The 27,351-nt window shown below is 44.2% G+C and overlaps 1 long non-coding RNA gene across 1 annotated transcript; it reads left to right on the forward strand.

Moving 5' to 3' along the window:
* Positions 1-13,145: 13,145 nt before the first annotated feature.
* LOC146796337 (uncharacterized) lies at positions 13,146-13,951 on the forward strand. The gene is made up of 2 exons (XR_014969610.1): positions 13,146-13,274; positions 13,636-13,951. It is a non-coding gene; the product is annotated as an uncharacterized LOC146796337 (long non-coding RNA).
* The last annotated feature ends 13,400 nt before the right edge of the window (positions 13,952-27,351 follow it).

The following is a 27,351-nucleotide window of genomic DNA, read 5'->3' on the forward strand; positions in this document are numbered from 1 at the left end:
CACAAAAGTATAAAAACATGATAAAACCGTCAATTGAAAAATGCACATAATTCATTATAAAAGTTATATCTTCATAGTATCGTGACTAAAATCACAATTTAAAACACAGTGTCTATTCATATAAATCAGAACCAAAGACATCCCCAAACTAGTGCATGACCTACATTAGATACTGTGTTCCCTCTTCACTTCAACTCTTTCATGTGAATATGTTCACGGTGTTTTGGATATATATATTCGTCACTTTGGGTGTCTCGTGGCTATACACTCTCTCTTACTCCTTTGAAACTTTAAATTCTGGTCTGCAATATGGGTGATGGTTTCCGCACGTGGAGATCAATCTGATCACACTGTCACATGCTCCTGTTGCAATCTTATTTCTGGATGGCTATCTAGCAATATTTTGTAAATATGATGTACAGAATTGTTCAAACTTTTGTTGGGGTTTAACTCATTAGTTCTAGGCCACTTTTTTGCCTGTTCTGGTCTTCTTTTCTAATGTAGGTCATGCACTAGTTTGGGGATGTCTTTGGTTCTGATTTATATGTATAGACACTGTGTTTTAAATTGTGATTTTAGTCACGATTTTATATTTCTCCAGCCCTGAAGATTCAGAGATCATCTCTATGATGAAACACGTGTCGGCTGGCTGTTGCTTGAACTTTTCAATCAAGAAGAATTGACATCTCCGTGGGATCCATCCTGTTTTTTGAACTTTATTTACCATATATAATAAGAATTGTGTGCACTGTTTTGCAATACTTTTCACTGAGTGTCAGGTTTCCTGCACCAATTTAGGGGCTTAGGGTTTTCTCCCCTACAGTTTGCACCTTTCGCAAATATTTCATGCAATCTAATCCTATACGTTTACCATTTGAGCGCCATTACTTCCTGTGTTTGAAACCCACTCTGTCTGCTTAATATATCTTCATAGTATGCTGCACTTTACACCAAGAGTAATTTAACTTTTCATTTCATTTGTGCATCATACTTAAAGAGAGCCCAATACAGACTAAAAAATACAGGCAAATATCAGAGCATCATACATAAGGTTAGAACTAATCCATGGCAGCTGTTAGTTTTAAAGAATTGGACCGTATTCTCCATATCCAACTTAAAATGTTTGCTAGGGCTATCACAATGGGCTCTTGGGTACTGTTCTTCAATAGTCTTAGAGCAGTAGTACATGTACTAGCACCGATGTTAGAGCATATTGGTTTTAGCCATTTGCTCCGTGGAGAGTTGTAGGCCGGGCATACAAATAGAATATATGGTAACGTTTCATCCTGGCCCTGACAAAATACACATTCACTATCTAGGATCTTTTTCCATTTGGAAGTAAAGGATTTAATTGGTAGAGTACCCACTCGAAACTGATAAAAAAGTTTCCTATCACCAGGCTTAGTAATATAGTCCCAAAAGTTTTCAAACATAGACTCTGGCTTATGTTCCAAAAAGGTACTGGTCAATATGTGGTTTCAAGTGGATAGCATGTCATTTTCTTTAATCATGGTCCAATTGGCCTCCTAAAAAGCTTTTTTGTAGGGAAACGTGTTACCAACCGGATCTTCCCATAAATGGGTCATGCCCATATTCACCAGGGAGCATTTTATCTTTTGCAGCCATATTATCTTATGTGACTTATCAGCGTCTCTAACATCTTTGAGCGGGTTTGCATAATGTGACAGCTCCGGGATTGACCATAATCTTGGCCAAAAAGCAAGAGGTCTAAATCTTGCAACCTCAACCAGTATGTTGTATCCCAAATCTGAATATAGGGGTGTAAGTGGTGTATTCTGAGAAAGGTCAGTGAGACTCCTCACAAATTTGTTCTGGGCTAAGGTAAGTGGTAAAACATTCTCAAAACCCCAGAGTTCTACTCCATAGAGAGTGGATGCCAAGACCTTTGTCTTGTAAATCTTTAGGACTGGGCCTATCGGCTTGGTCTGAGAAAGCCTATGCTCGTTTAGTTGTACTCCTGCCAATTGTGAGTGCTTAAGTGCCAATAGGTCTATCTGGGGGTTCCAGTCTAACTTTCTACCCAATGTAATCCCCAGGTAGGTAAATACGTCTGTTTGTTCCAGTGAGACCCTATTAATGAGAACCCTGCCCTTAACCGCCTTCTGCTTATGCAGAACCATAAATTTGGTTTTGTCCACGTTCACCACCAGTTCATAATCTCTGCAAAAGGCCTCAAAGCGACAAAGCGCTTGCTGCAACCCCACTTGAGTTTTTGATATAATTAGGGTATCGTCAGCAAACATAAGTATTGGAACCATTGAGCCATCAGTGGGACGTGCTAAAAAATAATTTACAACCCAATTTATAAACATGGAAAATAATGTGGGGGCCAGAACACGCCCTTGATGTACCCCTTTTAAAATCGAAAACCTGGGAGTAGTATTGCCCTGTGCACCCCTTCGAACTGGCGCAAAATTGAACTTGTGTAATTTGGCTACAAGAGATAAGAGCTCCAAGGGCATACCTAGGTCTTTTAAAACTGTCCAGAGCTTGTTATGTGGGACCATGTCGAATGCTGATTTTAAATCAACAAGGCGGCATAAATATTGCCACCTGCTAAAATTACGACCCGCCAATAAATTTAAATTAAACAAAAGACCTGATCGATGGTACTTACATGTGCCCTAAATCCTGCCTGTAAGGGTGATAGTATGCTATTTTCTTCAATCCATGACAGTATTCTATTTAACAGTAACCTGCACATGATTTTTTGTGTGGAGTCAATTCGACTCGTTGGCCTATAATTACTGGGACTGGATCGATCCCCCTTTTTGTAGATAGGTAAAATTTCAGCTTCTCGCCATGAGTCGGGTATGTTTGCTCCACTAGCTGTCGCATTCACATGCAGCTGAATATACTGTAGCCAATTTATCATATATAAACAAGTCCGCAGGATCCCATTAGGGCCAGGGGACCTACCCCTTGGTACTGCATTCCGGGCAATTTCCACCTCACCTTTTGCAAAAACAGAGTCGAATCTGGCCTTGGTAATTGAGACAAGTCATCACCAGCGTCATTGACCACAACAGCAAATTGTTCCTCAAAGAAGGAAACCCACTTATTTGGGCAACATGGTTTAGGGGTGCATGGCCCATTCCTCCTCTGCCAGGATTTTTGCATATTTTTCTCTTTGCTGGCCTCCAAAAGTTCCAACCATCTTGACTCGTCCCAGGTCTTTTTTATTAAAACGTGTGTATTTTTATACATTTTCCGTTTAACTTTAATATTTCCCAGACCTTTAGATCTGATAGCTTGAGTCAGTTGCTTACACACTTCTCTACATTGCTTATTATACCAATGATCATGCTTTGGAGAGGCCTATTACAGGTTTTAAGGGGTTTAATAAAGAAGCTCTTAATTTTTCCAAACATGTCCTCGTGAACTTGAGTTGTACTAGCGTTCAGTTCAACCTGGGTAGAAAACCTTCGGAGGTCAACTAATGTGCTCTCTACTACGTCCTTCATCTGGGCAAGTGAACTTTCATTTTGTACAATCCTTGACCATTTGACCCTCCTCATATCATTACACTTAATAACATCAGTGGTCACCATTTCGGAGTTTTGAGATTGTGCTGTTACATAGCCTGAGACTGACATCTTTAGCAGGAGCGGGTTGTGATCACTTTCATTTCTAGGGCACACCGCCACATCAATAAGAGACGACCAGTTCTCAAGGTTTATAAAAATGCAATCAATACGACTACATCTCAGTCCATTACAGTAGGTGTGAGAGCCCTGATGATCTGAGGATTTTCTCCCGTTCGCAGCCCTAATGCCCCTCTACAGACTCAATGCTTTAAGCTGAAGGGCGGCCTCTGTCCATTTCCTTACTGGTGGCAACTCCAGTAGGGGGATGCCCCATGGTTCATCTTCATCGACACTGAGGTTTCTATCCTCATAGTCGAGGGGCTCGAATGTGGTATTGAAATCACCTACTATAACCAGGTTGTTTAAGCCTCTATTTTTATCTAGAAAGCTATTGAGTAAGGAAATTGTCGTAGTCATTCTACTTCCCACATTACCTCTCGCATACACTTTAATCACCATTAGGTGTGGGGGGTGTTTAAAGCATACAAGAATTGCTAAGATATCGGATGGTCAGTCGGGATCTCCTCAATTTTAAAACAAGAGCGTTGTCTAACCCAGATGGTAAGTCCACCTGAGGGTCTACCTTTACACCCACCAAGTGCTGGTTTAGAAAAATTAAGACAACCATGATGGTAAACTGGGTTGACTGCCCATGTTTCCTGAAAAGCCAGTATATCCTGATCCTCTATGAAGGCTATCCAATCCAAAGATGACATCTTGGAGGGCAGGCCCGCTATGTTCCATGAGGCTAGTGCCAGATGCGTTAGATCCTGGTTAATGGAAATACTACAGGGAACAATCTGGGTGCGTTTTTTCCCATATCCTGAGGTAACTGCACAGGCTTGTAATTTTCTGAGTGGCACAGTGAATCAGCCTGTAAAACAATTTGGCTCCTAAAAGCCCATCAGCTACGTCAGGCCCTCTAGTTCTACAGTTGACAGGCTGGATGGAACATCTATCCCCCCCCCCCCCGGGTAATATTACACATTTCACAAAGCTTTACAAAATTTTGTTTCTTCCACCTTCAATCATCCAATCAGTGTTCAACGCTCCCCTGGGAACAGGATCACTCCTCATCTTTTCACCAAAATTCAATAGTCCACAGACGATAATGTTAAGTTTGAAACTACATTGTAGCTGTGATGATTAACCTTCTAAATTATCATGTTCCTAAACAATAGTCTATGTGGATGATAAAACATCAATATAATGAAGAAGAAAAAATATTTCAGCATATCCACCATTCATTGGAAAAAAGAAATACATGTTAGTTGAACGGGTCAAGATCAAGTTTAAGGGGCATATGTATCAAGCGATTTTGTATTCGCAAACGCTGCGATTCGCAAGAAAACAGCGTTTGCGAATAGAAAATCGCAAAACGCGATGTATGAGCCTTTTTCGCATCGCACTAATAAGGAATCGCTAATTTTGCGATTCCTTAATTTTGCGTAAGCATTTAAGGAATCGCAAATTGCGATTCCTTAAATGCTATGTAACAAGCACCCAAGTTGTTCGATTTCTCCTTAAGAAATCGCAAATTACCACCAACTTCAAGTTGGTGGTATTTTGCGAATTCTTTCAAAAATGTACTTTTTGGCTTTTTTCTAGGTGCCATGTAACGCACATTCATGCCCTTATGGCATGTATGTGCGCCATATGCGCACACATGCTCATTTCAGGGGTGCATCAGGGTGTCATCATGACACCCTTGCACCTTTAAAATTATTCTGAATTTGCGATTAGCAAATTGCGAATCGCAATTTGAGAATGGCTTCCCATTCATTCCTATGGGCCAGGTATTCCTTAATTTCGATTTCGCCATTTGCTAATCGCAATTAAGGAATATTAAGAATTCTCAAAATATGTGCGAATTTTAAATACATCCCGTTTTGCAATTCTCAAATAGCGATTCTCAAAAAATCGCCATTTGAGAATCGCAAATACGGTTTTTGATACATATGCCCCTAAATGCTGAATCTACATGTTTGAATCCTTTATTTCCCCATTAAATGACAAAAACTAATTATTAACAGTGAGGTTTCAATAAGTAGAAACATTTTACAGAAATATATGAAACCTTTATGTAACTTTTACTTATTATGAAAAGCATTTTCAAGGGAAGGTCAAGAGTTAAACATTTCAGTTATCTCTGCATTCTTTATCATAATAATAATTCTTAATTTCTTGATTAACAAAAATCATTACAATTACAACATTAAAATCCTGAATAAAAAGACCCAATTCCCATTTCTTTGAACAATGTACACCTGTGCAAAAAGAATGGTTACATGCCATACTGTTACATTGATAACACATATAAACATATTTTATCACGGTCGCACTGTAATCATAAAACTAATAACATAGTATGGTTACATTCCCAGAAATATGCAATAAAAACTTTAAACAATATGTAACATGGTGCACATAAGCTTTAAAGTGCCCAGGTGCGTGAGCTTTAAAGATTATGAACCATTGTGCAAATAAGCAATAAAGTGCATCTAAACGCTTTGAAGCCTGTTGTTTGAAATTACCTAAGGGCCAAAACTTTGAACATTGTATGCTATTCTGCAACTAAGCAATGAAAGTGCTTCTGTGTTTTCATTTATTCTTTAGAACCTGATTATCATAGTAGCTTCAAAACAAGATCATTCAAAGTGTTAGTAACATAAAAAGAACAACTTTAATTTCAAATCTGTTAAAACGGCCCTTAGGTTGCAGTCACCAGCAATTTTTTGGATAGAATACTGAGGATTTTGCCCCAGACAATTCTAGATTTCGAAGATAACAAGTGGGCTGATGGTGAGGTAGGAGCGACCCATCCTTTAAGAGAAATCTTCCTCTCTTTGTCTTAACATGTTCCCTCGCTGGATTTTTATTTGAGGGAATCAACAGTTAACCTACTTTAAGTTACAGATATCGGAGTTTTCATCAACCTATCACCGTAATTTACATCCAGTGAACGTCTAAAATAGGTCATTGTGCGATTATAATTCACAGCATTTATGGTGTTTAACCCCACTGGTTGGGTTTTATTAGTTATATCAAGACCTGCCTGAAGTTGTTTTTGACGTTAATTGAGTGAACAAACTGTTGCTGGGAGATATCTAATTCCTGAAGAAGGTGGCTATGATATTATAATACCCACCGAAACACGTCAATGCTTTGCCATTCCTTAGGACGCTAGAACTTTGGGACATTTTTGAGTCAAGAGGCATTGAAGTTTCGACAGGAAACAAATGATTGGACACAGACTAGTGCTGATTTAATGACATTATATTTTGTCTGATTTGTTCTCCCACAATGTTGTTGTTTTTTAATGAAGGTGTAATGATTTTTGTATACTGTATTATTTGCGACGTCATATGCTCACTGTTTGTGATTCTACAATTGGGTGTTTTTAAATTCTAAATAAGTTTTAATGTACAATGTGATTTTTTTTTTTAAAGATGCATATTGTATATACTGGCGGAATAAATTGTCTTTTTTTAATAGTGAAAATATTTTTTCATTTTTTATGTGTTTGTCTATGTTACCTTTATGTTTTGGTGATATGGGGTGTATGGAGATTGAGTGACTGACTGAAACAAAGGGGATTTTATTTGACCTTGGTTTTACCAGTGCCCCACCTCTTTGGTTTCTAAAGGGCCCCTCTCTCGCTTTTTGAGACCAGCAATTTTTCAGCATTTGCTAACATTTTTATCATTTTACATAACAATAGAATTGACTTGCCTGATAGACATAAAATAAGGGCCTGATGAGCTGATCTTACCCCAGCTGTGGGGAATAAGGGTTTTAAAAGTGTGCTGCGTATTTTAAGCAATTTTAAACACGCACATACTATGTACAATAAGGTTATACGTGTCAACCCACACAGTCTACATTTTGCACTTGGCCAATGCTGTATCCAAGTCATCGTGCCCTCCTTGGTTGGATTTGTGCCCAGTCTTGATTTAAAAAAATATTTCTTTCAGTTGAGCCGAGAAGTAGGCATTCAGATAAGGCTGGATTCGCAAAGACTGGTGTGAATTAATCTCAAACCATGCATGGGTTTTTGCCACTAAAGCTGTCTTATCCGCATTAAGGGCCATATGTAGGTAGCATCACATTTACCGATTCATAAATACCGAATTTTACCGATTCGGTATTTATGAATCGGTAAATGTAATGTAGGTAACCAATCGGTAATTATTACCGATTCGGTAAATATCGGTTTTTAAGAATCGGTATTTACCGAATCGGTAGTAATGCATCCCTTCCCATTCATTCCTATGTGCCTGGAGGCCCATAGGAAAGAATGGGAAGCCAGTTACCATTACTGATTCGGTAAATACCGATTCGGTAATAGGGGAGGCATTATCATGGGTGGCAGGGTGTCACATTGACACCCTGTTGCACCCCTGATTCGTGCATGTGTGCACATGTGGCGCACATACATGCCCTAAGGGCATGTATGTCTGCCACATTGCACTTTTCAAATAGCACAAAAATGCTTTTTGAAAGGTATTCGTCATTTACCATCAACTAGTAGTTGGTGGTAAATAACGAATCCAGACACCAATGATGCACTCACTTGAGTACCCCCTACATAGCATTTCTGGATTCGGTATTTACTGAATCGGTATTTTACCGATTTCTTAATTTCCGAATCGGTAAATACCGAATCCAGAAAATCTGCCACCTACATCGCAAATGCCTAAATACCGGTCGGTAACGGGATATTTACCGAATTTCGGCCGTTACCGACCGGTATTTAGCTTCCTACATGAGGCCCTAAATGAGTTAGTTTTAATCTTTTTTGTAGGATTTGTTGAAGACTGGACATTGTCAATCCTGGGAGTCCTATCTGCAGATCAGAACTCTGGAGGCATGTTATACTGCGGGATCGCCAGGACTTTGTATAGAAGGAACAAATTATTTCATGCCAGCAGGTATTAGCTAAAGAATCAGGGTCAGATGAAAACAGGGAGTACGTACATTTCAAAAATGACGCTTGCGACACCATAAACTGTCTTTGGAGGCCAAACTCCAATCTAATTTTGGCTTGGCAAATTGACCTGGGGATCCCAAAGATTGATTTATAGACCTTAATTACTAGTAGGTCCAGTAATTACGCATCTTTACCCCTGGTAATAGGCAAGCCATATGTAATGGTTGGCTGTAACTTTGCTCTCATGACTTTGAAGAGATGGTCATACGATTGGCACCTCAATGATTTATGTAACCATTTAAAGGCATAAATTAAAGTTGAGGTTTTTGCCCTTAAGTCTTTAAAATGACTTTTAAATTAGACTCTGTTGTCAAATAAAATACCCAGATATTTATACGTCTTCACTACTTCAATTGGCCCACCTCTAGCCCTCCATGAACCAGTCTTAGGTTTCACCGGGACGATTTTTATAATTTTAGTTTTTTTAACCTTCTATTCCAGGCCATTCACTAAGTTATAATCATTGACAGCATTAATCAATATTTGTAGGCCCATCGGGTTTGACTCAACAAATGGTATCATCTGCATATTGTAAATAGCGAAAATGCACCTCAGCAATTTTTGGAGGATGAGCATTTACAGGCTCAAGGTGATGTAGTAGGTCTGACAAAAATAGTTTAAAAAGGCAGGGTGCGAGGACACATACTTGTTTAAGACTGTTAGAGGTTTTAATTTTTTGCGATAGAGTATGACCATCCACTAACTTGATCAGGACCCAAGTGTTGGTATAAGGCAGTATTATGGCATCCAACAGTTTTCGTGGAATGCCCATCCTACCAGTTCTTTCCATAGTAGAGCTCAAGGAACCGAATCGAAGACAGCTTTCAAATCTATATAAAAAATATATAGATTTTGCTTTTTTAAAACAGCCCGTTCAGCTAGCAAAGTGAGGGCCAGCAAATTGGTATTGGTGGATTAGTCCTTACGAAAACCTGTTTGGTTAATTGTGATTATACCCGGCAATGCTGCCCAGTTTTCCAAATCGATCAATAGACGGGAGGCAAAACCTTAGCGTCTACATCTGTTAGGGCTATTAACCGGTAGTTGTTAGGGTTGGGGACTGGGCTGCTTTTGAAAATTGGCTGCACAATGCTACTCTGCCAGGACATGGGGGCGATATTCAATGCCAATATCTCATTAAACACTGGAATCAACACTTCAGCCCACATATCAATATTGGCACGGAATATGGCATTAGTAAGCCCGTTTGGGCCAGGCGCCCCATTTGATCGAAGGTAGCGCAGGAGAGTGCCTGATTCAGTAGTGCTTATAAAATCAAACTTATTCTCCAAGTTAGGGCTGCTCACTTGCTCTATTCATGACTTACTAGATTTCTAAGTACTGATTATAGAATCCAAGTTATTCGCCAGGTTTGAGCTGCTCACTTTCTCTATATTTGTCTAACTGATTTTCTCACAATTGCAGCACAATTCTAGCCTATTTACATCTGAATGGCACACACCATACAAATTGGTAATAAACCTTACCCAATCATCCGCCTTAATATTAATACTGTAAGCCCTATTGCCTCCCCTTACGAGATCGTTAATGATCTCCCAAAATGTTTTTACATTATTTAGTTTAGCTGCATGTAAGAATCTATGCCATAGCCCTGTTTGATAACTTGATTTAGCCAAGCACACTACTCGTCTATATAACCTTCTTAGTAACATCATTTTATCCTTACGGGCATAATAAGATTGCTGGTATCAACGGGAAAAAGCTTTCCGTACAGCTCTATTGAGGGATCGTTTTAATTTATATAGCTGAGATGAATACCCTTTATTAGGGGAAGTTAGAGATGGGTTTGTTTGTTTTTTATTGGTGCTGGAAATTTTCCCGCCAAAGATGAGGTAATATAGTTCCATTTATCTAGCGCTGACTTTAACCCCACCTGGCACTGATCAATATCCTTTATTAAGGCTTCGACAAACTTAATAATTATTTCTACTTGTTTATCCGAATGCCATACCAGCCTTTTCAAATTATGTGAAGAATGAACCATAATAAGAAACTCATTAAATTTGGGGTTACAACTTATTGGAAGTTGCAACGTTAATATTTGGGAATAATGGTCACTTTCCAGTTGAGAAGTCACCTTAAATTCAGCAATTTTTTAGCCCAGTTTATCTGAGATAAAGGTGTAACAGATTATTTAATATTATAGAGGGCCTGGCAGTTCGGACTGGAGTGTTCCCATTGGGTGCAGAGTCAAGACTGATTTGCATATGGCTGGGTTCAACCTGGAATGGCACGAGGAGCAAAAAAAACGATGGATTTAGACCCAGATCTCTGTACTGGGGTAAATGTATAACATTGTTCTGCATTCTGGCCATCAATTGTTCTTTTTGTAATAGATTATTGAGCCATGCTTGGACTGATTAAAAGATAGAACTGGCCTTTATTTCTGCAAGGATTTTTCCTTTAACAAAATAAACCCAAGCTGGTGCAGATTGTTTCTGTACGTATTTGCGATACCATTAATCGTTCTATCTAAAGGATTAACAGCAACCAGATGTAAGTTACATTCAACAGAGATGGGTCAAACCGGCATCTGGATGCCTAATTGCTAATGAGGTTATGATATCCCATAAGATATACAGCTGGGTCATCTTATTTTTCAATATCACTGACATGGTGTTGAGATGCACACCGTTGTACTCTGTTCCTTTGAAATGTTTATTCATGTTGTAATGTACTCCACTGTTTCTACTTTGTCGGCGTGCTCGCTCACTTCGCGCTCTGCCCACTTGCGCTGCAAATTATTGAGAACACGAGGGAACCTCATTGCGATTCCCATTAAGCTGCACAGCCTATTAGAATGAATTCAATGAATTAAATTCATAATCAACTATATTTTTCTTCAACTATTTTGTCCATTATTAATAATCCTTTTTTCTCTTTCAATTTCTTCAATCCATTGTACCCATTCGCTTTTTCTTGCAGTTCATAAAAACGCAGGAGAATGACTGTTTCCACATGTCACGCTTTTATTAAAATCACCCAATGCATTTCGGGAATGAATCCCTTCTTCGGGGGTTTCTAAGATACAAAAAAAATTTAATCGTTGTCAATTACATAATAATGCTCATAATTCAATGAACCAACACACCACGACCATATTTAACAGATGTTACAAAAACATTTTTTCTGAGGCTCTTGTATTAATTCCAACGTTGTTCACACTCAGTCAATGACTTCACATGCCTGAAATCAAGTTAGCAATAATATAAACGAATCCCTCGCTTTCTATACCTCCTTAAAGACTGATTAAGCTCTCAGAAATAGCAATCCTCAACTGCGCGCTAACTGTGACACATGCTGCTAAACTAATCCCTCACTTTCTATGCCTGCTTAGAGCCTATTAATGATCTTAGTAAACAATCCTCCACTGCGCGCTTACCGTGACATGTGCTGCTGAAATCTTGGAATCACGGAGCTTGGCTGCATCTCCGGTTTCATTTTGTTCCAGTACCTCTCTATGAAGCGCCCACGCGCTGTTAACTTTCCCCTTGATAATAAAGACTCAAACTGACTGAGAAAAGGTGAATGCTCACGTTAATGAAAATAACTGCCATCAGCTGGAATGTCACATGTCTTCTGGGATAAACTAAACTCCGCACTGGATTACGAGAGTTTCTATGCAAGTCACTTGAATACTGCTAGCGAGACGGACTGCTTAGCCCATAATGCCCCTGTGTGAAATAGGTAATCCACATTTACGAGACTGCCTAATGTTGGTATTTTGGACAAGAAAATATACAAGCCCTCAAAATGAAAAATTAAAAAACAGAATTAACTGCAATATTTACACATTTGCTTTTGCATGATGTTCACAAAATCTCACTGCTCAATGGTCACGGTCATATTTAAAAACAATATTCAGAACAATTTCTTTATGAACACAATGTTGCATGGCAGGGAAACACAACTCCTGCGTTAACGGTGTAGTGAACGCGATTTAATGTACTATTTCCACTCGTAGTTGCTTACATTTCAAAGGAACAGAGTACAACGGTGTGCATCTCAACACCATGTCAGTGATATTGAATGAACTTTCTGCCCCAACCGTTGAGATTGCACCCAGGACGCAACTACGAGTGGAAATAGTACATTAAATTGCGTTCACTACACCGTTAACGCAGGAGTTGTGTTTCCCTGCCATGCAACATTGTGTTCATAAAGAAATTGTTCTGAATATTGTTTTTAAATATGACCGTGACCATTGAGCAGTGAGATTTTGTGAACATCATGCAAAAGCAAATGTGTAAATATTGCAGTTAATTCTGTTTTTTAATTTTTCATTTTGAGGGCTTGTATATTTTCTTGTCCAAAATACCAACATTAGGCAGTCTCGTAAATGTGGATTACCTATTTCACACAGGGGCATTATGGGCTAAGCAGTCCGTCTCGCTAGCAGTATTCAAGTGACTTGCATAGAAACTCTCGTAATCCAGTGCGGAGTTTAGTTTATCCCAGAAGACATGTGACATTCCAGCTGATGGCAGTTATTTTCATTAACGTGAGCATTCACCTTTTCTCAGTCAGTTTGAGTCTTTATTATCAAGGGGAAAGTTAACAGCGCGTGGGCGCTTCATAGAGAGGTACTGGAACAAAATGAAACCGGAGATGCAGCCAAGCTCCGTGATTCCAAGATTTCAGCAGCACATGTCACGGTAAGCGCGCAGTGGAGGATTGTTTACTAAGATCATTAATAGGCTCTAAGCAGGCATAGAAAGTGAGGGATTAGTTTAGCAGCATGTGTCACAGTTAGCGCGCAGTTGAGGATTGCTATTTCTGAGAGCTTAATCAGTCTTTAAGGAGGTATAGAAAGCGAGGGATTCGTTTATATTATTGCTAACTTGATTTCAGGCATGTGAAGTCATTGACTGAGTGTGAACAACGTTGGAATTAATACAAGAGCCTCAGAAAAAATGTTTTTGTAACATCTGTTAAATATGGTCGTGGTGTGTTGGTTCATTGAATTATGAGCATTATTATGTAATTGACAACGATTAAATTTTTTTTGTATCTTAGAAACCCCCGAAGAAGGGATTCATTCCCGAAATGCATTGGGTGATTTTAATAAAAGCGTGACATGTGGAAACAGTCATTCTCCTGCGTTTTTATGAACTGCAAGAAAAAGCGAATGGGTACAATGGATTGAAGAAATTGAAAGAGAAAAAAGGATTATTAATAATGGACAAAATAGTTGAAGAAAAATATAGTTGATTATGAATTTAATTCATTGAATTCATTCTAATAGGCTGTGCAGCTTAATGGGAATCGCAATGAGGTTCCCTCGTGTTCTCATCTTATTTTTCCTCACACTTAAATAAACATTATCATCATATAGCAATTGTACTGTAACAGAACTCATTGTAACCATACCAGCTGCTTCTACTGTAAAATTCAATTCTGTGGCAATATAGCATGAGAGTCCGCCCTTCACTCGGCCCAGTTTATTAGTGTGTATGGCAGGGAGATTAAATTCACTAAACCCAAGCTGTTGAGTTACTTGTTCTCTCCATGATTTCTGGAACATAAACATTAAAAAAATTAGAGAGTATCAGGTTTGGCCAACAAATGGGCCATCCCATACACATTCCAAGAACATATTCTCAGTTGTATATCTTTTCCACTTGCAGCAGGCAAAATTCAGTCCTAATCTTCTAAGGGCACATTTGCAAGGGTTGCTGGAAGCCATGTCCAGTCATCGAATTGCGTTTTGTTATTAGTTAACAATTCACAGGTGCGCACTCCTTTTAATGTATTGGTAATTAGAAAACCTGTGTTGCAAAGTGGTTAATTCAATGGGGCAGTAGCACCTCTCTGTTAAGGAACTGACTTTTTGCTATCAACCTTATTTCTTTTGTTTTCTGCTCTTGGAAATAATGCCTCTAAAATAGGATATTTTGAAGAGGTACTTTTCTTACCCTCGATGCCCCATTCCAAAAAATAAAACCTTCAATCTATAATTTTATTTTCTATTTCATTGGTAGTCCACGTTGTTATCGTGGACTCATGAGATTAACCCCTTCCATGCCCATGACGGAACGGTTCCGTCATGAGCATCGGTTGCGCTGTGCTCATGACGGAACCGTTCCGTCATGGCCCCGCCCGCGCTCGAACCCTTCAGCACCGCGGGGGAATTCCCGCCGCGCTGAAGGGGTTAAATTAAATGTGTTTGTTTAAACAATATAAAAAGGAGATCAGTAGATTTAATAAATGATAGCTCAGGAATGGTTGAAATTAGTTTTAGAATTGAACTCCAGTTCAAACTATCATGTATGCCCTAGATTCGTATAAGGAGTGCAAAACTAATTTTGCGATATTAGATGTTTGATTTTCCGGCATGACCCTTAAAGGTATTGCTGGGTCTGGTTGAACCATCACTGGCTAGATAGTTTGTTTGATGTCCTCCAGAAGATAGTGGTCTCTGGGTGACACCAGACCTGTTCCCATCAGCCAGACATGCCCCATATATAGTCTGAGTTGCGTGATCTTGCGACAATTACATAGCCAGATTATTTGCTATTGATTCAGTCTTTGGTTGTATATGACAGTCTATTTCTCTATTAAAGTTTCCATGACTTTTTTGCTGTCTCGCCGATTCTGAGTACCGCTGTCGTTTTGCTTAGAGACAGTCCCAGTGTTGATACCCACAATGCCAGTAACGGTTGCTGGCTCTTTTTTACTGCCCCTTGGAAGGTTCTGTACCTGGCCCTTCAATTGGGAATTCAAATGATTTGTCTGAGTCGTATCAAGGGGAGGTTCTGCACCCTTGTGGAAATGATCCTGCCTTTGTAACTTACAACTGGACGATTTGAAGATAGAATAGCAATCCCTGGGTTTAGCCACTAAGGGCCTCATGTAGGTAAATATAAATTACCGATTCTTAAATACCGAACTTTACCGAATCGGTATTTATGAATCGGTAAGTTATATGTAGGTATCAATTCGGTAATAATTACCTAATCGGTAACATTCGGTATTCAAGAAGCGGAATTTTCTGATTCGGTAAATACCGAGGTGGTATTTACCGAATCGGTAAATTCCGAAGTGGTATTTACCTGATCGGTAAAATCCGAAGTGGTATTTACTGAATCGGTAAATACCGAATCGGTATTTACCGAATCGGAAAACCGAAAACACATGACTGGATGAAACAGCCAATCCTGTGCAACCACACCCCACCCAACCAGGAAGTGGCCACACCCAGGCAGGTGCACACGATCAACAGACCCTGGAGAGGCTGGGAGTGCAGAGGAGAGGCAGGGAGCCAGTGCCTGATTGTGCAGCTCAAAATCACTATGTCCAGCCAGAGGACACAGAGAGATGAAGGGGAAAGGAGGAGGAAGCAGAAGTTCAGCCCCAGGGAACTCCAGGTGCTAGTGGAGGAGGTGGTGAAGCAGCACCAGAAGCTGTTTGGGAGGCAGTCCCTGCAAGTGCCAGAGTCAGAGAAGTGCAATATATGGCTGGGAATCCAGGCGCAGGTCAATGCTGTTGGAGTGACCCCCAGGGACATAGAGGTACTTAAAAAGCGCTGGTACGACCTGAGGATCGTCACAAAGAGGAAGATGGGGGAAATACAGAAGGAGGCCAGCCGGACAGGAGGTGGAATTAACAGGGCACCTGCACTCACCGAACTGGAGGAGCTGGTGGAGTCGACAATAGAGCCCGAGAGTGTCGTGGGGCTTGGGGATGCCGACAGCTCTACCAGAGCCGCCACCCAACAAGGTAAGACGAATGCACAGCAATGTAGCCCCCCCTACCCCTATCCCACATCCCCCATTGTGAAATGAGTATCCCACTCCAGTCCATGTGTTAGTGCAGACAGGGAATGCATTATGGGAGATGTAGTCAGGGAAACCCCAACCATGAACTGAATAGCACAGAACAACAATGCATGGTACACACATTAGCCAAAAGCAGGCAGAGGACAATGTGAGAGTGTTACATAAATTTATTGTGATGCTAGCAATGCAGGGCTTCAGGTACACTGAGCTGATGTTGCATTTCTGTCCACAGATGTAACATCGCGCAGGACTGCACAAGCTACAGGAGAGAGGGCACATCGGCAAGACAGGTCAGCTCTGGCCAGCACAAGTTCTGCCCAGGGAGCATTGCCACAGCCAGCATCACCACTACCACAGCCAGCATCACCACCACCACAGCCCGCATCACCACTACCACAGCCAGCATCACCTCAACCACAGCCAGCGTCACCTCTACCACAGCCAGCATCGCCACTCATGTTTGAGTCACCGGCCACATCACCGCCTGCAGTTGTGAGGTCGAGGAGGCGTGCTGCTGCCAGGTTGCGAGCGTTAGACACCTCATCTGACGACAGCAGGGGCCCGGAGCCAAACACTATGCCCCAGGATGGGAGCCATGCCACTGTGCCCTCCACCTCACAGGGAGAACACACGGGTGCAAGACGGCGCCGCAGGTCGCGGGTGCAGAGTCCACCAGCAGACGTCGACAGCCATGGGGTCTTCTCGGGGCTCGAGGGCAACATGCTGAAGCAACAGCGCCTGCAAACAAAGGCAGTTATGTCAGTGCAGCGACATATGCGGGGACTGAAAACCACTTTTGTCAACATGGACAGGAACATCAGCGCAATGGCGGTGGGGATGGGTGACATGGCAGCGGGCATTCAGGACATGTCCCAGTCCATCAAGCTGTTGTGCAGCAAATATGATGCTGACAGAGCTGCACGGCGCCGGGAACGGTAGAGGAGGGACAGTCACACCAGGGCACTCAACCGGCTGGCAACTGCCACGTCACTACTCTGCCGGCGCTCTGTGTCTATGCAGGAGGGCCTGACACACTGCAGCAGCGACGTGTCTCGGGGGATGGTGCAGGTCACAAGTGCACTTGAGGTGCTATTGACTAGTCAGGCGGCCACAACTGGTGAAGGGGATGCTGCTGAAAGCATCGACACCAGCAGCAGCATAACACCCCCGGTCCCAGATACCCGCAGGAGCAGCAGGCGGCTTGGGGCTGGCACTAGTGAGGAGGCTCAATCCGTGCCATCCCACACTGTAGCGTGTGGCCGCAAACATTAATGCAGCACCGCATAGCCAAAGACTATTGGGTGACGTAACCCTGGACTTACTACTTGTGATTACGCAATGTTGCCAGAATGGCATATTCTTGGTGGTGTGGCGTAGTGCCGCATTAAAACTACGTCATGACATACCACAACTGGCTGTGTCCCCTTACTTACTCAGAAATAGTTGCATGTGATCTCTGCCCGTCTCTCTCTCCCATCTGTTGCTGTTGGCACTCCAGCAGCGTTGGCCTCTGGCTGACCTGAATCATCCTCATTGTCCTCAAAATCTGTTAGTTCCACCTCTGTACCTCTCTTCGTGGCAAGGTTGTGCAGCATTGCACAAGTGGCAATGATCTTGCAACAGATGATGGGTGTGTACTGGCGTGCGCCTCCGCTCTTGTGGAGGCAGCGGAACCTGCTTTTCAATAGTCCAAACGTGCGCTCCACCACGTTGCGTGTAGATTTGTGTGCCATGTTATATCGTCTCTCACTCTGGGTTGCTGGGTGTAGGTAGGGAGTGAGGATGAATGACCGCACGGCATATGCACTGTCGCCTAGGTGAGTAAAAGGGAACCATCAGTCTCATGCCTCAATACACTCTGATTTGCAAGTTTCATGGGGCGTCACTGTTACTTACCTAGCAGGTATCCCTCTCCAAATTCTCCGGCAAGCAGTCGTGTGTAGATCCCACTGTTCTGGAAGATGTATGAGTCGTGGGTGCTCCCTGGAAACTTCGCAACAATATCAGTGATGATGTTCCCTGCATCGCAGATTACCTGCACATTGATGGAGTGGGTGGACTTTCTGTTCCTGTAGATGTGCTCAGTGGCAGCTGGTGGGCAGATTGGGATGTGTGTGCCATCAATACAGCCAATGACATGGGGGAACTGTGCCATGTGATAAAAGTCAGTTTTAGTTTTCTGCAGTTCAGCCTGTGTGTTTGGGAAGCTGATGTAGTGGTGCATTCTCTGCATCATGGCATCCAGGAACTTCCTGAAGAAACGGGACAGGCAACTCTGGGATACACCGCCCACAGCAGCTATCACCCCCTGGTAACTGCCAGATGCGAGTAGATGTAGGCTGCAGAGCACCTGCACATGTGGTGGTATGGCATGCGCCCTTCTTGTTGGCTGGTCCAGGAATGGGTGCAGGTCCCTTATCAGGTCCATGATGGTTTGTGGGTGTAGCCTGTACCTTTCATGTATCTCTGCGTCAGTCTGTTGGAAGAGTGTGATGCGCTGTCTGTAGATGCGTTCCTCCCGTCTCCAAATCCTCAGACCTGCTGCCTGTAGACGTAGGCGCCTTGCAATGACATACAGAGCGGCCATGTTGTCCACGCTGTTGCATTTTGGGATTGCTTATGTGCACTGTTGATGCTTACCACCTGCTTTCAATCTGTGTTAATTACCGACTCTTAATTACCGAATTTCATAGATTTCTTAATTACCGAATTTACCTACATGTCTTTTTCCGTTTTACCACTTCATATTTACCACTTCATATTTACCACTTCATAATTACCACTTCATATTTACCGATTCGGAAAATATGTATTCGGTAAATTTGAATCGGAATTTTAGAAATCGGTAAATATGAATCGGTATTTACCGCTTCATATTTACCGAAAACTGGTTTTTGGCCTCCTACATCTCACTTGACTAAATACCGGTCGGTAACGGGATATTTCCCGAATTTCGGCCGTTACCGACCGGTATTTAGCTACCTACATATGGCCCTAAGTCTTTAGTTTTCTTAGCTTTTTTCAGGGCCTTCCACAGCCTTTTCCTGGCCTTTTTGTTCGCGGGGGGGTTCCCAATAATGCTATCACCTAGGGCTGGGGAATTTAAAACTTGACTTCTCTCTATATTAGCATTCCTTAATAAAATAGGACTTCCATCTGTTGCAGTGTCGAAGCCCAAACCCGATTCTGACTTCTTAGCTTCCCCGGCTAAAACCCTAGTTGTCGGAGCAGAAACATGAGCGTGTTGAAGCTTTGTACTCACACTTGTTACCCCTAACCCGAAACTAATATGGGGAGTTAAAGGTAATTCCGAATTCGGATGCACAAGTAGTTTCTTAACTTCTTCAATAAAAGACACTACTATAATTGGGAGTCCAGACACATTATCAAAAATATGTGAAGACGTACATTTGATTAGTTGGGTATTAACATCAGATTGGGCTCTTACCACCAAGTTGGTTAGGTTGTGCAACTTTGTATCAATCCCTGTAACATATACCGCTAGGTTATTTAATAGATCCACCCGTATATCGAGTTTGTTAGAATGAACATTTAACGCTGTTGTTACTGCATCCATTATACCCATCAAATTTCGCGATACACCATTATTTTCTGAACTTTGATGTTTGAGGGGATACTCTTCCACTAAAATGAGTACATAATTTTTATCCAAAAACAAAAGATCTGCTGAATTCAAAGAGTTCTCTATTTGATCAGTCTTCTTAAGCCCCTGGTCAGAGTTCCTAAGTTTACATTTTTGCGGGATTAAAGTTGGCTGTGAATACAAAAATTAATCACAATCACGTATTACGGGACTAAATGGATTCAAACCTGTTTTTTTTGGTTAGTGACTGATTACCAGACTCTCCTAGATTCTTGCAGACTCTCACGTTCTTAGATATAGGAGATTTGAAAAAGCTATGATTTGACTGCATATTGTCCAGACAAATGACAGAGACTTCACATTCACTTGGGTCCTTGTAACAGTCGGTTACAACCTGAGCTTTACCTTCTGCCTGTATAGGATGGATCTTTTGAGCTGGCAGCATAATTTGAACTGCTGGCTTATTTAGTTGGCAAACTCAGGAACTGGCTCAAAAGGAAGTTGGGCTTTTACCATTATTACCTGAGGATGCCCTCTTTCAGATAGAATATCTTTTACAGGAGAAGCTTTTATGGTTTAAATCTTTTTATTGAAGTAAATGCTATGCATTGCAAGCCTGCAAAACAGTAGTGTGACCAATTGGGCCATGCAGGGCTCTAGGGCAAACAAATGACATACGAGTTTATCAGAGGAAGCGCACTATGAGAATGAGACCAAACATGAGATTATAGTATCAGCAGACTGTTGCGAACAATCCCTTGTCTCACCTCCCTGAAGTAACTCACCATCGCATACAGCATGACCTATAGGTGTGCATAAAGTTACTAGAGCATGTGTGGACAAAGGCATCCCACCCTTGCGTTGAACTTTATCTGATCGTCTAAAATAGCCCAATATACAGGTGTGGGAGAGCTGTGCTCCAAAGTCAGTAACAGTTTTAGACGCTTGATCAGGGGCCATTTTCAGATATTCCGTACTTGATATTGTCTCTATATGGGCCAGCGTTTCCTCAAGTTCCAACTCGTTACCAAGTGATGTGTCCTTTTGGGCTTGAGTTTGGTTTTTCTTAACAGTCTCTTTTGTGACTGTGGCTGTAAGGACCATCTTGGACGACCTGACCTCATAGTATAACGATTTGCCTCCGGCAAGCAGAAGTTCAGTTGGATTGCAAAGCAACTAATTGGCCCCCTTTTCTTAGCTCGCTTTAGCAATGCACCGAAGCTCTAGGGGACACAGGGGTTCAGCTGATGACACTAGTGGTCACAGTGGTCGCAGGGTCTTACATAAGGTCACAAGGTAGTAGACTGCTAGCCCTTTTAACGCTGATGTCAGGCCAGGACATAATACAATCAGAAGCAACAAATATCATCAGGAGCAACAAGATAACAACAGGAAAGTACACCGTACCACTGCCTGGCCGCTAAGCGGGATCTGCAGCGTAACTATCCCAGTGAAAAACGTACGGTTAAGGACTAAAATCGATGCAGTTACTGCTGAAACCACAGCCAGATTCCAAAATGCAAATACCAAAAGCTCAGCAGCAGCTCGGCAGGCCTGGAGCCAGGATCAGCTTGACAATAGACCCGTACTTCTCTTTTTTTCTTTTCTGCTCCATTCCCCAGCCCCAGTCCTTTTGGTCTCCTTCTAGTCTCACAGTCAATAGCCAGAGACTGTATGGGTTAAGGGAGCTGGGGTGGCTGGCAGATGACCAAGGCTCCCCAGGCACCCGGGGCCTGAGGCCCCTAAGAGACCCGATGCAGGAAGCCCGAAGTGGAGGAGTAGCAAGAGGATGCAGCTGTAGATAATCATGACCGTAGCCGTAGATGAGACATATGACCTGGACCCGGTCTAGCGCTGCAAGATAATTCAGACTTGGGAGCAGTAGAACCGTAAAGCAGAGCATAACAGTGGGGGCTGGGCAGGGCAGGGCTGGGCCTCTACAGGGAGAGCAAGCAGCACCAACTTACCGCTGCCCGCTCCGCTCAGCCTGGGGGCTCTGCAGCGCTAAGCCTTACCTCCTGCGTGCCTCCTGCTGCCTGCTGCGCACCACTCCGTGCACACGCTCCACCTCACTCCACCTCGTCTGTGCCCGCACCTCTTTCTCTGCTGAGTTGGTTCGGGTGAGGTAGTTATGTCGCGAGCGTCGCGGGTGTACAGCGACCTCGCTCCATTAATTACTGGCGCTCCGTTAATTACCGGAGCCGTGGTTACCAGGTGTGGTGCACTAATGATTTCAGGAGCCGATGTGTGCTTGGTAGTCGTGCTCGCCGATCGCCTAACTGGCGTCCGTGCGTGCAGACCGTATTTATTAACCACGGGTCACATGACCCAAACGTGGCGTGCCTGTTGCGTCACAGGCACGACATTACATTCCTCCCCAACAAACACAAAACCAATAAAACATTCTTAATGGCAACGCCCCCAGTTCAAAGTTTGTCCTTCTCCAAAAACTTTCTAGAAACACCAATTCACTCCCACAAATAAGATCAGTCTTACGTGAAGTAGTCCCTCAACCGACAACTGGGCTCAGGATTCTCTCGCAGACGATACCGGACCTGGCTACGTCCCTCAGCCTCTCCAACAGTCCCATCAGCCGGGAGGGCAACGGGTCCGCTGGCAGCGGTGCTGATCTCGTCTTCCGAGGTGTCGTATCTGGACTCACCCTCCGGAGCAGGATTACCTTCCGGTTCTTTATTCTGACCATTCTGAAAGACCGACCTAGCACTGAGGTCCCGGCGGGGGACGGTGGGTGTTACTCCTTGCCACTCTGGATCCCCAGGTCTGGTCTCCACCGGGGAGAGCGGAGGCTGGTACTGCTTGAAGAATGACATGTTTCTGGTCACTGTCTCTCCTCCTCGCCTCGCAGTAATTCGGGTATCTCTGACACCCACAATGGTCCATGGACTTTTTTCATAGGGCAGGCGGAATTTGCCACCCATTACTCGGTTTCTGAGCAACACCATATCCCCACAGGCCAGCCATCTAGCCTTCGCCCGTCGTTTCTCACTAACCTGAGCGTGAGCTCGGAGACGTCTGGCATCCACGCGATTGTCATCAGGAACATCAGGGTGCCACTGCGGGTGATGGGGGATGGAATCATGAACAACCCTACCCATGATCAAGTGTGCGGGAGCCACTCCCGTAGTGGTGTGGGGGGCCTGACGGTAACTCTGGAGGAATGAGAAAATTGCGAGTTCTAGGGACTGTCCTTTGTCCGACGCAATTCTTATTACCTTGTTTAAGGTTCGCATGAACCTTTCGACTTCCCCATTGGCCTGGGGCCATCGTGGGGTGATCCTCCGGTGTCGAATGTTCAATGATTTGAGGTACCCCATCAACTCTTGTCCTTGGAAAGGGGGTCCATTATCAGTCCTCAACTCCTGAATGAGGCCATGGGTAGCCATTACCTTTTCAAGCTTGGGAATTACCTCCGTGGCACTGAGGGATGTTACAATCTCAACCTCCGGATATTTGGAGTGGTCGTCGATAAGTACAAATAGGTGCCGTCCATCGGGTAGGCTGCCGAAATCCAGGCTAGCACAGGTCCAGGGCGCCAAGGGTCGTGGTTCCGTAATGATGGGAGCAGGGCGAGGAGCATCCCCCGTCACCTGGCATAATAGACAAGACCGAACGGTGGCCTCTACCATCTCATCCATGAGAGGAAACCATACCTTGGTTCTGAGTCTGGACTTAGTTTTAACCATCCCCTGATGGCCAATATGAGCTAGCTGGACAACCCTCTCCGTAAGGGCAGTTGGGATCACCAGCCGGTGTCCTCTCAACATGCACCCTGAGGAGTCCTCTGTGAGTTCATCTTGAACGTGATTTAAGCTGTCCATAATCCGCTGGGCCTCCACAGTCAGAATTTTCCACTCTTCTTTGGCTTGCTGCCAGCGTCCATGCCTCAATGCCACCTTGGCTCGTTGCAGGCAGTCATCTCTCTCCGTCTCAATTCTCAGATCGTTCATGGAGAGAGGAATGGGGCAGGATCGAGCCGTGACACCTCACATACTCCTCCGTATCCGCAGCTTCTTCCTGTTCTTGAGCCGTGGCGGCCCGGGGATGCCGTGACAAGTAATCCGCAGGATTCCGGGATCCTGGCTGATACTCCACCTTGCAGTTATAGTTTTGGAGCTGCAACATCCATTTCTCAATGCGCGGCGGCGGCTTGGACGATGTCCCGGAGAAGAGAGCAACTAGCGGTTTATGGTCAGTTGCAACTACAAAAGGTTTGCCATATACATATAGGGGAAAATGGCGGCAGCCCCAATGTATTGCAATGGCTTCTTTTTCAATTTGCGAGTAGCGTTGTTCTGTGTCCGTGAGAGACCTGCTGGCAAAAGCCACGGGGGCCCAGTCTTCTTCGGGGCCTCGTCGTTGTAGAAGTACAGCCCCTAGCCCGGTGGGGCCAGCATCCATGGCAATCTGAGTCACTTTCCTCGGATCGAAGAACGCTAAGGTGGTGGCTTTGGACAGCGCTTCTTTGATATCTTTGAACGCCTTGTCTTGTTCTTGACCCCACTTCCATAGCGTGGACTCTTTCGTGAGCTCTCTCAATGGCTGGGTGAGTGCGGTGAGGTCACGAATGAAGCGACCACAATAATTTACCATACCAAAGCTTCGGACTTCCGTCACATTGGTGGGTGCCACAGCATCCTTGACATCACAAACTTTTTCGGGATCCGGATTTACACCTTCGGCCGAGAAGGTGTATCCAAAGAACTGTAATTTGGTTTTTAGGAATTCACACTTCTCCCTGTGAAGTGTCAGCCCAGCATCCCGAATGCGATGAAGCACCTGAATTAGCCTGGCATTGTGCTCGGGTATGGTGGTGGCATGCACCATGATGTCATCACTGACATTTATGACGCCTGGTATGTCCATGATCAGTTCATGTATCGTGTTTTGGAATACCTCCGCCGCGCTTGATACCCCAAAGCTCAGGCGTTTATATCGTCATAGGCCCATATGAGTGGAGAAGGTGGTTATATTTCGAGAGGAGGCGTCCAGCACGAGTTGGTGATACCCTGACCTTAGGTCCAATTTGAAGAACCAACGGGCTCCCGCCATTTCCCCAATAAGGTCATCTATAGTCGGGGTAATATGCCGTTCTCTCTTAATGGCGGCATTTGGTAGCCGCATGTCCACACAGATCCTCACCGCGCCCGGTTGTTTTGGTTTTCTGGTGACGACGATTGGGATAACCCACGGGGTGGGCCCCGAGACCTTCTCACTTATGCCTGCTGCTTCTAACTTTTTCAGCTCTTCCTCCACCAGAGGACGTAAGTGGAAGGCTATCTGCCTGTGGCGCAGGGCTACCGGCTGTACGGTGGGGTAGATGTTTAAGTGCACCTCTTTGCCTTTGAATTTGCCAATCCCTACAAACACACTTGCAAATTCCTCCAATATGTGTTGTACGGACTCCTGGTGTACCCCAAATGCAAACTTGACGACCCCCAGGTCTTCAGCGACCCGGCACCCTAAGAGCATGCCCTGTCCTTCTTTAGTGACGTATACATTAGCAGCGATTGAGCGAGACCCATGAGCTATTCGAGTTCTAAACTTGCCTCGCATCTTCTGGGGTGAGTCCTGTCCATAGGCAAATACTGTAATGCCTGTGTGCGTAATGGGGGCACTGGTTGCATGGTTTCATACAATGCCGAGGCCATGAGGTTGATGGTAGCCCCGGTGTCCACCACTGCTAGTACATCCTGAGCGTCTATCTGGATGTGACATTGGGGTAGGCGTCTCACCTTCCTGGTAGCAGTGCCGATCATGTGCACTTTGTGGACTACTCGTTCTTCATCCTCATCATCGTCCATGTCACTGGGCCCCTTTTCTTCTTCCGGAACCATGTTTACCACTTGACGAGGTTTCCGAAATCGATTTGACCTGCACACTTTTTCAAAGTGGTTGAATCGCCCGCATCCTGAGCACCTTTTTCCTTTTGCTGGGCAGTCCGCTGCTCTTTGGGGTGGTCCTCTGCAATAGCCACATGTCTTCATCTGCCCTTGGGGGCCCGTGCCCACTTCCTTTCTCGTCCAGCGATTTGTCGGTTTCGTTGCTACGACATTCACTGGTTCCACCTTGACTGGGGATTGTAGCGCCACCTCCATGTGCGCCGCCCGAGCCTTAGATAATTCTTTTGTGCGTCCCAGTGTTAGTATGTCCTGTAGGGGTTTTCCTGACTCCTCCAGGATTCTTTCGCGGAGCTTGGCCGATGCGCAACCCTGGATGATCTGTCCCCGAATCTCCTCTGTCTCATCTCAGAATCCGCACGTCGCCGCCAGGTTCTTGAGGCGGGCGTGAAACGTGTTGAGGGACTCCTCTGGGAGTTGACGCGCCTGCCGGAAAATGAACCGCTCATAGTCCTGATTGGCCATCGGCTCAAAATGGCCATTGAGAGCAACTATTAGGGTGTTGTGGGTTTTTGGCGTGGCTTCATTGAGCGTCTTGGTAATGTTGTGTATATCTTTACCACCGAGGTGTAATAGCATTGCTCTTTTCTGATCTCGGTGTACCTTGGTGGCTTCAAAGAAGATCAGTAGCCGTTCCACCCAGTCTTTCCATTTAGGGGCGAGCGAAGACAGGGAGCCTTCTACGATGAAAGGTTCTATTGGGGGAATTGTGGACATGATGCCCTGCAGTGACTGACGATGGAGCAGTGTTTTATGGTGCTTATATCGTGAAGAGGCGCTCTTGTGGGGCGCTCACCCAACTGCCGGCGTTGCTGTCTCTTTCACCCCACTTTCCTCACACTGTCCCCTGCTGCTTCGCAGCTTTCACTTGTCTGGAGTGTGTTGTGGTATTTCTTTCTTTTTCCTTCTTTTTTGTTTTAGCCTGATTAGTCAGGGCGCAGGGTAAATGGCATTACCACCCTTCTGTTTGTTTTTTTTTGCTTGTGAACTGAAACAATGATGTTCTGAGGCCCCCCAGACCTGCAGTAGAAGCTCAGTCCCTTAGCTGTGACAGCTACTTTTCCCCAGGCAGCCCCTGTGCCTTTCACTTTTGTTTTGCCTCCAGCCTGGCCAGAATGTGGTTACTCCCTGCAGGGCCTCGCGTGCATTGCAGTGCTCTTCACGCTGCACGACGCTCTTCCTCCCTCACGAGCCCTCACAGTGCTGGGAGACACAGCTGAAGTGGAGCCGGGCCCAGCGCAGCGCACGTGAACGGGTGCGCGCGTGTGCACCGGTGCGCGATGGGGAGCGGAGCAGCTCACCTCCGTCGGGGATCTTCAGCGGCGTCTGATCTATCCGGCAGGCACGGCATGCGGCGGCATCCACACTGAAAATGCCTGCGCACCGTGGCACGAGCACCGCAGGGCAGGTAGGACGCCCTCGCGGCGGCCAC

The sequence above is a fragment of the Triturus cristatus genome, chromosome 10, assembly GCF_964204655.1.
Source record: "Triturus cristatus chromosome 10, aTriCri1.1, whole genome shotgun sequence".
NCBI classification, from domain to species: Eukaryota; Metazoa; Chordata; class Amphibia; order Caudata; family Salamandridae; genus Triturus; species Triturus cristatus.